General features: G+C 43.7%; 1 long non-coding RNA gene across 1 annotated transcript; it reads right to left on the minus strand.

Annotated features, from left to right (window-relative positions):
* Positions 1–7,492: 7,492 nt before the first annotated feature.
* Positions 7,493–8,650, minus strand: LOC137458652 (uncharacterized). Its single transcript, XR_010991878.1, has 3 exons — positions 8,565–8,650; positions 7,696–7,955; positions 7,493–7,568 (listed from the first exon to the last, which is right to left on the minus strand). It is a non-coding gene; the product is annotated as an uncharacterized lncRNA (long non-coding RNA).
* Between the last annotated feature and the right edge of the window lie 2,465 nt (positions 8,651–11,115).

An 11,115-nucleotide genomic window follows, 5' to 3' on the forward strand; every position in this document is an offset into this window, starting at 1 on the left:
AAATAATAAAAGAGGAAACAAAGCAATCATCTCCAGCAAGGCCAGCAGGTGCTCTAGTCAAACTAACTCTTTAACCCCTTCAGCCAGGCAGAGAATAGCATGTGTGATCTTAGGGAACTTGCCAAAGAATCTCATTGCCACACACTGTCTGACCAAATTTACTTATTCTGCCCAAGAGAAATTTGCTATCTATGTCCACACATGTAGAGAGATACCTCTTGAGCATCTTCTTCGAGGCAAACCATATTCCTGAATTTAATGCACACCAAACCTCTGCCAGTGCTTAGCAAACCCTCACCATGGCCAGTTTCTCACACCTGAACCTTGTTTTCAGTGAAAACAGTGACAACATACAGATCACCAGAGCTCAGATTTGATTCTTCCAGCTTACACACATACTAACTAGGAGCTACCTTAAGGATCAGCATTTCCACTGGTCTTTTCCCAAAGCCAGGAAGGGTTTGGGAAGCATCTTTCCTTCCCTTTTTTATTAGCTACTGCCTAGGAGGTCTTTACTCATAAAATTTCCTTGCTTGCTACTGCCAAAATTTAAGCCCTAGTACTGCAACAAGATCTATGCTGAGTTCACAGTGTCACAGACTTGTTCTGTGACCTTTGACAGAGTACTGTATCACAAGCATTTATACAACTGGGGTTTCAGCAGCATATTTATAAGGTCCTATATGTTTAATTCCTGAGATGTCATTTCTATACATGCTAACTCTTTGACTGGGATAACTCAGCAGTCCACAAAAGGATGCATCTATACAACCTGCATGATGGCCTCCAGTTCTAACAAAAGCCCCTGGGAAAAAAGAAATATCCTTTGCATTGTCATTAGTAGCAGTATATGGTTATTGTCCTTAAAGACAAGGCTCTTAGACTTAATCTATTTGTTTACAGCTGTATCTAATTGCTTACAGTTGAGTTTTCCTAAGAACTGGAAGCTCTTTTTCACTACACTTTGGTAGCACAAGATCAGGTTGCCTGCAGATGAATCAAAAGATTTGAGGATTGAAGGTGGTCCTGCCCAGTACTGGAGCTCTGTCAATACCAAGGACTCTCCAAAACTTCAAGGAGTTGTGGGTTATCTAATTCCAATGATGCACATTAGGAGAGAGAATGTTATTTAATGAGAAAGTCACTGGCTGTGAAGATCAGCAGGCAATTTATCTATCAGGAAGAAAGTATTTTTTTTTAGATAGAAAACATGATGTTTCTCTATGTTAAATTCTATACAGCTCAAGGAAATGGGAAAGCTTGGTGATCTTATCCTTTTGATTTCCTCTACCAGTCTTCTGGAAGGACAAGTCCCATTAACTGAGGAGAAGAGTTTCTGGTTTCCTTGCCTTGTGTCACTCTCTGTTGTCCTACCTGTGGGACAAGGGCAGCAGAGCCTGCAGCAGAATTCACCACTGGCTCACTAAAATAAGTAAATAGCTGTCTGAGACTCCTCCTTCAACCATGGTCTCAGCCAGCCACAGATTTGGGGAGCCTGAAGTTGAGCCTTTACCTTTGAAAGTGGGGAAAAAGAGTTCCATTCCTAACAGTGGTTTTTACATTTTAGCTTATTATCTGCTCTCTTGGCTACCCCTTCTGGGGAGATGACACTGCACTTTATCTCATGATCACATGCATCTGTGGTGCTAGTTAAAGGCAGGGAATATTTTACTTAGAAGTCAGTTTTCTCCATTTATCAGTTACAAAACACATTTCTATCTAACAAAAGGTGTAATGTAACAGTAGTAAATCAGATTTTTGTTTCTTGTACAGCTTTGCAGTAGTGGTGCTTCTGTAGAAAATCCCTTGGAGACATCTGCAGATGGTATTTCCAGCATTGCCAGTTTTATTGAGACAAAGCTCGCAATGTGCTGCTTAAAAATGAAGAGGCCTAGTGATGCTCTGACTCATGCACACAGGTAAGAATAAATATTGATTAGATACCCTTCTGAGACTGAGATAACAAAAATTAAACAAAAACTATGAAAAATCTTGTGCAGGAAGGATCAGTCTAACATTGAGTTACAATAGCCACCTATGCATTTACTGCTTGCATAACTCAGTAGGTAAGGATGTGCAGGGAAGTCACAGACATAGTTCAGAGCACCCTTCAGATTGAAGCCAGACAAATATAAACATGCTCAGCCTTATACAGCAGTAATGATATCAGAAGCTCTTGATCTTTTTCAAGCCAGATTAGGTCAGGGATGGCTTCAAATTAGTTTCATTATATAATTCCTCATGGGCTCACTTCAGATCCACATCAAAGACCAGCACCACCAGCAATGCATAAAGAAGCCAGAATCAAAACTTGGGCATGGTGGAGATGAAATTCCCATTAGTTTCAGATGAGTTAGGATTTGGCTGGGTTTGTGCTGCCTTTACTTACCACTCAGGCATAACGATAGTTTGTTAAGGGCATGCATGTCCTGCCAGCAACACTTCATGAACTGAGGGCTCCGTTAACTTTTTTCCCTTGTATGAGATGCATTAGGATGGACATTGCAATTAGCACAGGGTAAGAAGTTTTTCATACCATCATCTCAAATAGAACTACAAAAGAGGAGTTACAACAAAAGGAGGCGGCACACGCTTCTGCCTAATGCACAGCAGGCAGTGGTGAAGAATAACATGTGGGTAAAGAAATGGGATGCCATCATGGCAGCAGGTTCATTCACCTACATGCAAAGTTATGAGAAGTCTGACTGAATGACAAGCTCTTCAGCTCCTGTCCCCATTCCTCCACACCCCTTTCCTTTGTTTTCCCACATCCCTTGTTTGCAGAGCTATGCCTACCTTGAGTCCACGGCGTGGGGGGGTGTGTGTCCATCTTTCAGATGAGTTCCAAGCACCATCTGGGTTGGGGGTCTGAATGCCCATGAGTGGTTAGAGAACAGCATCTGCATTCCCAGAGCACATCTAGTAGGCACACACTCCTTTTAGCTTGAGGATTCTGTTAGCTGAGCCTAAGCAAACCAAGTAGGGAAGACTATGAGATGCTTATATAAAAAAATAAGTCGCCACCACCACAAAACCTGCACATCTCATCCAAACCCTGACCCAACCACATTTGTTCAGGGCTTCTCAAAGAACCTGTTAATGTAAGAAACAAAAAAAGAACTATGTCAAGTTTGACTGTACTCTCAACTGTCAGAGAGATGGTAATGATCACTCTCTTTCTAACTGGGATTTCCAAGAACACTACAATAAGGAAGCTGTTTGGACAGTATAAATATAACTAGAACAGGAAAGACTTTTCTTTACCTCCTTTAAATTATCTCACTTTCAAAATAGGAAGATGTGTTGACTCCAGGGCTACAGAAACGAAAGCTTATTCAGACATGCTTTGGATTCAATTGTCTTCAAACAGGAACAATGACCTACAGAGAAATAAATGGAGTTAGACTGAAATCACTGGAAAACTGATGTAGAGAAAAAGAAAATCTTCACTCCTCCTTCCTAGCACAAAGCAAAATGGCAATCAGTAATGTCAGTTTTCAATACAATTCATTCCATGACTTGCAGAATGGGAATACATTTACTGACCATGGTTGTCACGTTGTAAGATGCAAGAACTGATACAACAGCACACCAGTTACAAGAAAAACAACTTTCTGAGGCATAATTAAGAAAGACAAACCTTGAAATAGTCATTGTTCAAAAAGTACAAAGACATTATGCTGACCTCCCCTACTGAAATTAGCTCACTGGCAGCAGTTAGCTAGTGCCTATGGAATTTTTATTCTCATTGAGTTTTTATGTCATCACCACATTTTAATGGTTTGCTGGTAATCCTTTGGCATGAATCATGAATCCAAATTAAAATATCCATTTCTGCATTTATTTGCATTTACTGAACTATTCTTTCTTTAATTTCATGTAAAGTTCACAGCTCCTGCATTCATTTCTGAAACTTTATCAGCCAAAACTCAGCTTTAATATTCTCACCCACAGTTGTATCAAATCTATGGAAGTGGGGTTTGCTAGAAAGGAATCTTTCCAAGACGTCACAACTAGAGAAAGAGAGAAAACAGAGAACAAGGCCAGCAGCTCATTTTAAAGAGCAGGCATCTTTAGAGGAATAGCTGTTCCATCCTTAAGAAAGAAAAGGGAGTACAATTTAGATCATCAACTTCAGATCGTGGACGAGAAGCCAAGTCTGGGGCGTTCTGAAGAGGAGTAATTGTATTCTCTGGCTTCCTAATATCAACATTTGAGGCTGCCTTTAGCATCCCTGGCACAACTGAGGACACTGGCTGGGTTCTGATCATTTGTCAGACCAATACAAAACATTTACCCTTTGCAATCAAACACCATTAAAACCACTTCTCATCTGTCACAGCTCTGAACAAACGTGCCATGGATTGGCCTCACCAAGCAACATCTGCAGTAACCTACTTGACCACCACTTTTCATCATAAGATAGCCAGCAAAATAATTCCTAGCTTGCAGTCTGAAGCTATAAAATGAATCACACAATATTTACATGCCCTGGGGTCTTTTTGGCCCAGGCATTACAGCATACCAGGGCGTAAGGATCTTAATAACCCCATATGGCTTGCTGAGCAATTAGATTTTTCCCTTTGGTTGCAGAAGGCAATTTTCAATTCTAGCAGATGGCAAAACAGTGAAGGTCTGAGAAGTCAAGAACTGACTAAGAAACCTCAGATTAGTACTCAGGCCTGATGTTGCTCAGCCTAATATTGTCAGGAGTTGAATTTTTGCCCCAAATGAAAACAATCTTCATTCAGAGCATAGAATTTCAGCAAAGCAGCCCCTCAATTATGCCTGTTATTCAGAGGGCCAGGCCCAACAGAGAAATCCATAAAGCTGCTGCAGCTGCATGTGGAAAAGCAACCCCCAGTGCATCACACACTCAGCTCACCAACTGTTAAGTTTCATTTTGTTTGAAATTGGAGTATTCAGTATGTATTTTTTTCCCCTTTTCACCAAAAATCACCTGAAACACAAAGTCAGCATTAAAAGATGAAGAGATAGTTTTGCAGTTTCAGGGCTCTCCTGGCACTAGATTAGCACTCTGCATAAAGGCTACTAACCTGGAGCTGCATCAGGACAGTAAAGGGCTACTTTGGGGTAGAGTAGGAACACAGCAGAAGTGATTTCTAGTGTATAGGCTACAAAGAGCCCAGCAACATCAAACCAAACTGCCAAGAGTCAAAGGCAGCTTTCTGATGTTTGCTCAAGCTATTAGGGTGTGCTGTAATACTTTTCAGTACAGAATTTATAGATGGAGAGAGGCAGTCTATCATTTTGAGACCAGAAAAAAAGGAACCAAGATGGAAAATGGAGAGCTGAGATCCAATTCTATGAAAATCTGCCACAGTTCTATATTCATTATAAGCCTACCACAGCACATCCTGCTCAAAGGCTTACAGAAAATGTGTTGCCAACTACCAGGGAATTACTGATTTTGTTAATTTTTTCACTTAAGAGTGCTATTGCTTGGCTGTGGTAGAACTGACAACCTGGAGGGGGTCAACAAGCAAGCAAGCATTAACAAACAGAATCACTATGACTTTTGACTGCAGTTTCCAGCAGCAATTGTCTCCTCTAAAACAGCTTGCACAAGTACCAGTTGTCATCTATCTAAGGTATTGCTGTTTCAGTCCAATCATTAAATGCTGACAGCATTTGATGTTTTGATGAGTGTTATTTTGGTCAAAATAAGTTTTGGTAGCCACCAGTATTGTCTAAGCTTCAGCTAGGAACCACACTTGGCTGAGAACTGCAGTGTTTGCCGTTGGCATTGTCTTTTCATTACTGATAAAAGTAATTCATCCTCATTAAGCACAACTCATTTTTAACATCCTGTGCTCTTTTGTACATTGTGATTTAATCCAGCACTTGGATATGCCCCTAGTCACTAAGGCCTGCACTTACTCCAGTAATGCCTTAAGATACATAATGTATCACTGGATTTTCTCCCACACCTTCTTCCCCAAGAGGGGATTCCTGCTGGGTAATGCTTTCTCTCAGTACAGTTTTCTGAGCATTGTTTTAAAGTGTTGGACTGTGAAAGCATGGTTCTGATAGGTTTCCTAGTTTCTATACCACCTCAAGATGATTTGCAGCAGAACTGCATTTTTCAGAGCACAGAGCAGTTCTGCTCACACAGAGTAAAGCTTCACTGTGCCAGAACAGAAATGTCACTTCTCACATCTACCTCAGCACTTTGGTTTGGCACAAGAGTAGGATTGTGATATCCTTTACCCATTTTCTGTGCTTTCTGCACACCAGATTACTCACAAACCTATTTCAGCACTTACAAACTAGACACATTTCAGAGAAAACTACCTGCATCTTCTGCTTGATCTCTGCACAAAGCACAAGTAGCACCTAATGAAGGCACTGTGGTCGACCTTCAAGAGAGCTTTGAGCAAGATGTACAGGGACATTTTGTTTGAGGAAAGAAATGAAATCCAGTCTGAAATACAAGCTCCAACCACCTACAACACAGATGTAGGGGCCTCAGCATTAGCTTTTCTGGTCTACTGATGCTCTGCTTCTATCACAGTATCACAGTATCACAGTATAACTAAGGTTGGAAATGACCTCGAGGATCATCAAGTCCAACCTATCAACACAGACCCCATGACTAGACCATGGCACCAAGTGCCACGTCCAATCCCCTCTTGAACACCTCCAGGGACGGTGACTCCAACACCTCCCTGGGCAGCACATTCCAATGACGAATGACTCGCTCAGTGAAGAACTTCCTCCTCACCTCGAGTCTCAACCTCCCCTGGTGCAACTTGAGACTGTGTCCCCTTGTTCTGGTGCTGGTTGCCTGGGAGAAGAGACCAACCCCTTCCCGGCTACAACCTCCTTTCAGGTAGTTGTAGAGGGCAATGAGGTCACCCCTGAGCCTCCTCTTCTCCAGGCTAAACAATCCCAGCTCCCTCAGCCTCTCCTCACAGGGCTTGTGTTCAAGGCCTCTCACCAGCCTTGTTGCCCTTCTCTGGACACCTTCAAGTGTCTCGATGTCCTTCTTAAATTGAGGGGCCCAGAACTGGACACAGTACTCAAGGTGTGGCCTAACCAAAGCAGAGTGCAGGGGCACAATGACTTCCCTGCTCCTGCTGGCCACACTATTCCTAATGCAGGCCAGGATGCCATTGGCCCTCTTGGCCACCTGGGCACACTGCTGGCTCATATTCAGGCAGCTGTCGGTCAGTACCCCCAGGTCCCTCTCTGTTTACCTCTGTCACTTTTCTCTGAGCCTCTCGAACTTCATTGATTCCAACAAACTCTTTGTATCTGTCCCACCAGCTCTTGCATGTTGCAGACATTTTCTGAAGGGAGTTTTTTCCCAGAACAGTCCCAGCTTCTGTCAGATGATGAAAAAGAGCTGTGGCCACTTCTACTGCAGACTTGGCTTCAGGCCTCTTAGGTGCTGAGGGGCAGTAAGTCTGCGCTATGTATACATTCATTTTTGGACTCCACTTTATCGAGGAATGGTGATACTACAGACCACAGGACACTGAGGACATGCTTGACTTATATTTCATTGGCCCCATGTCTTGATAAAAGTGCACTGAATAAAAGTGCTGCAAGGATGAACAAGAAAAAGAAGTTCTTGAACCATGGCTGACCAAGACTTAAACCAGCATGTGTACCGAAATGAGTACAATTCAAGAATGGTTAAACCATCACTAGTTTTTCACCATCACTTACCCAGACACCTTTCCACAATTTTCAACAGAGGGCAGTTCTGCCACAGATTCCTGCTTTCCTGTGGTTAGGAATTACTTCCACCAGGCTTCTTGTTTACTAATTCACTCGCTGCATGAATAGTGACCATGTGCAGACCCAGTACCAGCAAGAGTAGCTTCAGAGTAATTTAATCCTTCAGCACAGAAGCGATTGCCCTATGAAACTGTGCCTTGGGCATGCACAGTTGAGTTTGCTGTACCATGTCACAGGTACTAACAATTCTGCAAAAGAAAAGGAAAAAAGGCGGTGGGGGGGGGGGCAGAAAATATCTTGAAGTAAGAAGAAGCAGGGCTTGGTCATTCCTTTTATCATGCACTGAACAGGTATATGAAATGTTGATGAATGAAATGAGAAAAACATTAAGCACAAAGAGAAAACACAGCAGTGCTGAAACAAACAGAGAAAGTATTCTCAAGAGCTTGCCTACAAAACTGAAGTTTAAGAGCTACAAAACCAGAAAAATATCAGGTAGTGAACACACAGCTGGGGTGACATTTTAAAATGAGCTTCAAATTCCTGCTCTCACTTTTGCAAAAGCAGACTGCTAGTTATGGTTCACTGATCTGTGAAGAAGATCTTAACTTTCTGCTGAGGGTATTGCTCTAAAAAACTCAAGGAAAAGCAGCTAATAGGGGTTTGTATGAAGTTTGAGTGTGACTGTATCGGGTTTTGACTAATGCAATAGAAAACCACAGACTATTAAGAAAGCTTGGTAGTTGCTGAAGAGATTAGAAAAGATAAATTAAAAGTTTTCCATGTTAAATTTAGGCAGCTAATGACATCAAATATGTGCAAATAAAGGCATCTCCACAGGAAAGGATTTTTCTTACCGGAAGACAGTTTAGCTGGTTGCTGATTCTGAATGCCACAAGTTCATTCCCTTTTAAGTGTTTCTAACAAACAGTAAGAACACAAAACACCAATATGCAAATCTCAATAGTTGTTTTCTATACACAATACTACGGTAGAGCAAAACCACAAGAACACATAAATGAAACAAGTTTACTCTCCTCACAGCATCATTCACATATTTACTGTTACAACACTCACTCTACATTGCAGTCCATGGACTGAAACCTCAGCTGAACTTTGTCTGCAGGATTTCTCTTTCAGTTGCACTACCACGTGAAGAGTTTTACCAAATATTCAGGCTACTGAGTCAGTAAGAGAAAAGTTGAGATTTTTGTATGAACAGACAGAATGCAAAGAAAGCAACCACAGTTTGAGCTAATAGGACCTAGGGCAGTTATGAAAGTTTCATCTAAGATAACAATCCTTGTCCACCTCTTACATCCTCTGGTATGAAGTAAGGTTTGTCTGTCTACAGTCGTTGACACAAATATTGTTTCAGAGTGTACACCCCTGTTGCTACCCACACTGGGAACTGGTGGCAAGCCTTGCTTTTAAGGGTCCTGTCTTACTTCACAGCCTTTTTGTCACTGCCAAAACGCAAAACCTGAGTTTGCGACACGCCACCACACTCCACAGCTACACTTCTCATGCCTCAGGGGGTCAAAGTCTGTCTGTCCCACACGACCAGCCCCTTCCCTCTCGCCACACGCAGGGCTACGAGCCCACGCTCCCAGCACCCTGTGGGCAGCACGACGAGAGCGCCATCGCCTCTGGCAGCCACGCTGAGGCGCGTGCGGCAGCAGCACGGTCTCGCCTCAGCCAGAGCAAGGGACGGGTGGGGAAGAGCGGCCTGCCGCGGGGGGCTCCCCGCTACAGCCCCCGCCTAGGCCGCGCCCGCCGCCGCCGCCAGCGTCATGTACAGCCCGGAGCTCTGTGCGCGGCGGAGACCGGGCAAGGGCGGCCCGAGCCGCCTGTGCCCCACGGGGCGGCTGTGCCCCACGGGGCGGCTGTGCCCCACGGGGCGGCTGTGCCCCACGGGGCGGCTGTGCCCCACGGGGCGGCTGTGCCCCACGGGGCGGCTGTGCCCCACGGGGCGGCTGTGCCCCACGGGGCGGCTGTGCCCCACGGGGCGGCTGTCCCCGAGGAGCCCCCCGAGGCTACCAGTCTCCGCCACGGTCTCCCAGCCCGAGCAACACTTCCTACGTGCCCGGGGCCCGGCCCGGCGCCTGAGGCACACGCCACAGCGGAAGCACTGCTAATCACTTGCAAATGGAGATGTAACCATTTAGAGCTTTAGGCCTCCTCTGTGAGCCTGGGAGAGAGTGCCTGCAGAGTTAATTTAATTCACAAGTCTACAGCATCTCAGAGAGACTTCGAGCTTTACACTTACTCTGAAAGCTCCTTCTGAAGGCCACAGACAGACAGTCACTGGGTGCTGATGCACACAGCAAAGGGAGTCACTGGGCTTCTGAAATACACTGGGGGGTTCCACAAATGTGCATTTATAGCTGAATGTCTCTATAAACATGTCATAGACTCAGGGTTATCCACAAGCTAATGATTTGGTTATGAAATCAGTTTCGTGGTGATTAGTGGACTGAAATCACAAGGGCAGGAGTTTTAAAGTGAACACGAGATTCAAAACTTTCAATGTGGAAACACAAGCCAGTTTGCAAGTTTCCTCTGTAACAGAATGTAGTGTTAACCTCTCTGCTAAGGTTGGAACTAGCTTTAAATACTCTATGAAACATGCCATGATAAATGTTTATATAGCATAAAATGATAAACATTAAACTCTGCATCCTAGAAGACACTAGGTGTAACTTTTCTCCAGACAATGGAAGAAGTGCTGACCAGAGATGCCTGTCACTGGCTGCAGATCTCACAAGTGGAACTAACTAGATGCAGAAGGAGCTCTCACTCTTCCCCTCCCTCTGCTCTCATCAGAAGGCTACCCTACCCTGACTGGCACTCTAACTACTTAGCTTATGCTAGTTTTAGCCTTCCATCTTTTTCTGATATTGACTTGAAGCCTGTCATTTGTTACAGCTGGAATTGCATCTGCTGAAGTTAAGGGGCTAAGAAACATGCCAAGGTCCACCCAAGTAGAACCTATCATTTCTACAGAAAGCATTTCAAAGTCTCCCAAGTTAATGTTAGAACACATTCTAGATGCACAGTTTGTCCAGGGAGATGAGTCGGACAACTCTCACTCACATGTGTGGAGCTAGGGCTTAAGAAGAAGTTGTACTGCAGCATTCTTCCTTAGGTTATCTACAACATAGAATATTACCACAGGAACTATTTTCTAGAACAACACACAAATCCCTAATGAAACTGCATTTATGATATAACCTCAATAAAACAATTTACTAATGCTTGTTCACATATCACAGCTGTCAAAAGAGAGAGAGTTCATATTACATTTGAGACATAGAGTGCTGAGTTGTACAGAAGTAGTGCACACAGCATGTGCCAAACCACAGCTTGATTATTAGCAGCTTTTAACAATGCAAGAGAGAGAAATCT

This window comes from Melanerpes formicivorus, unplaced genomic scaffold, assembly GCF_026170545.1.
Source record: "Melanerpes formicivorus ecotype bairdi unplaced genomic scaffold, bMelFor1.0.p_v2 SCAF_268, whole genome shotgun sequence".
Classification (NCBI taxonomy): Eukaryota; Metazoa; Chordata; class Aves; order Piciformes; family Picidae; genus Melanerpes; species Melanerpes formicivorus.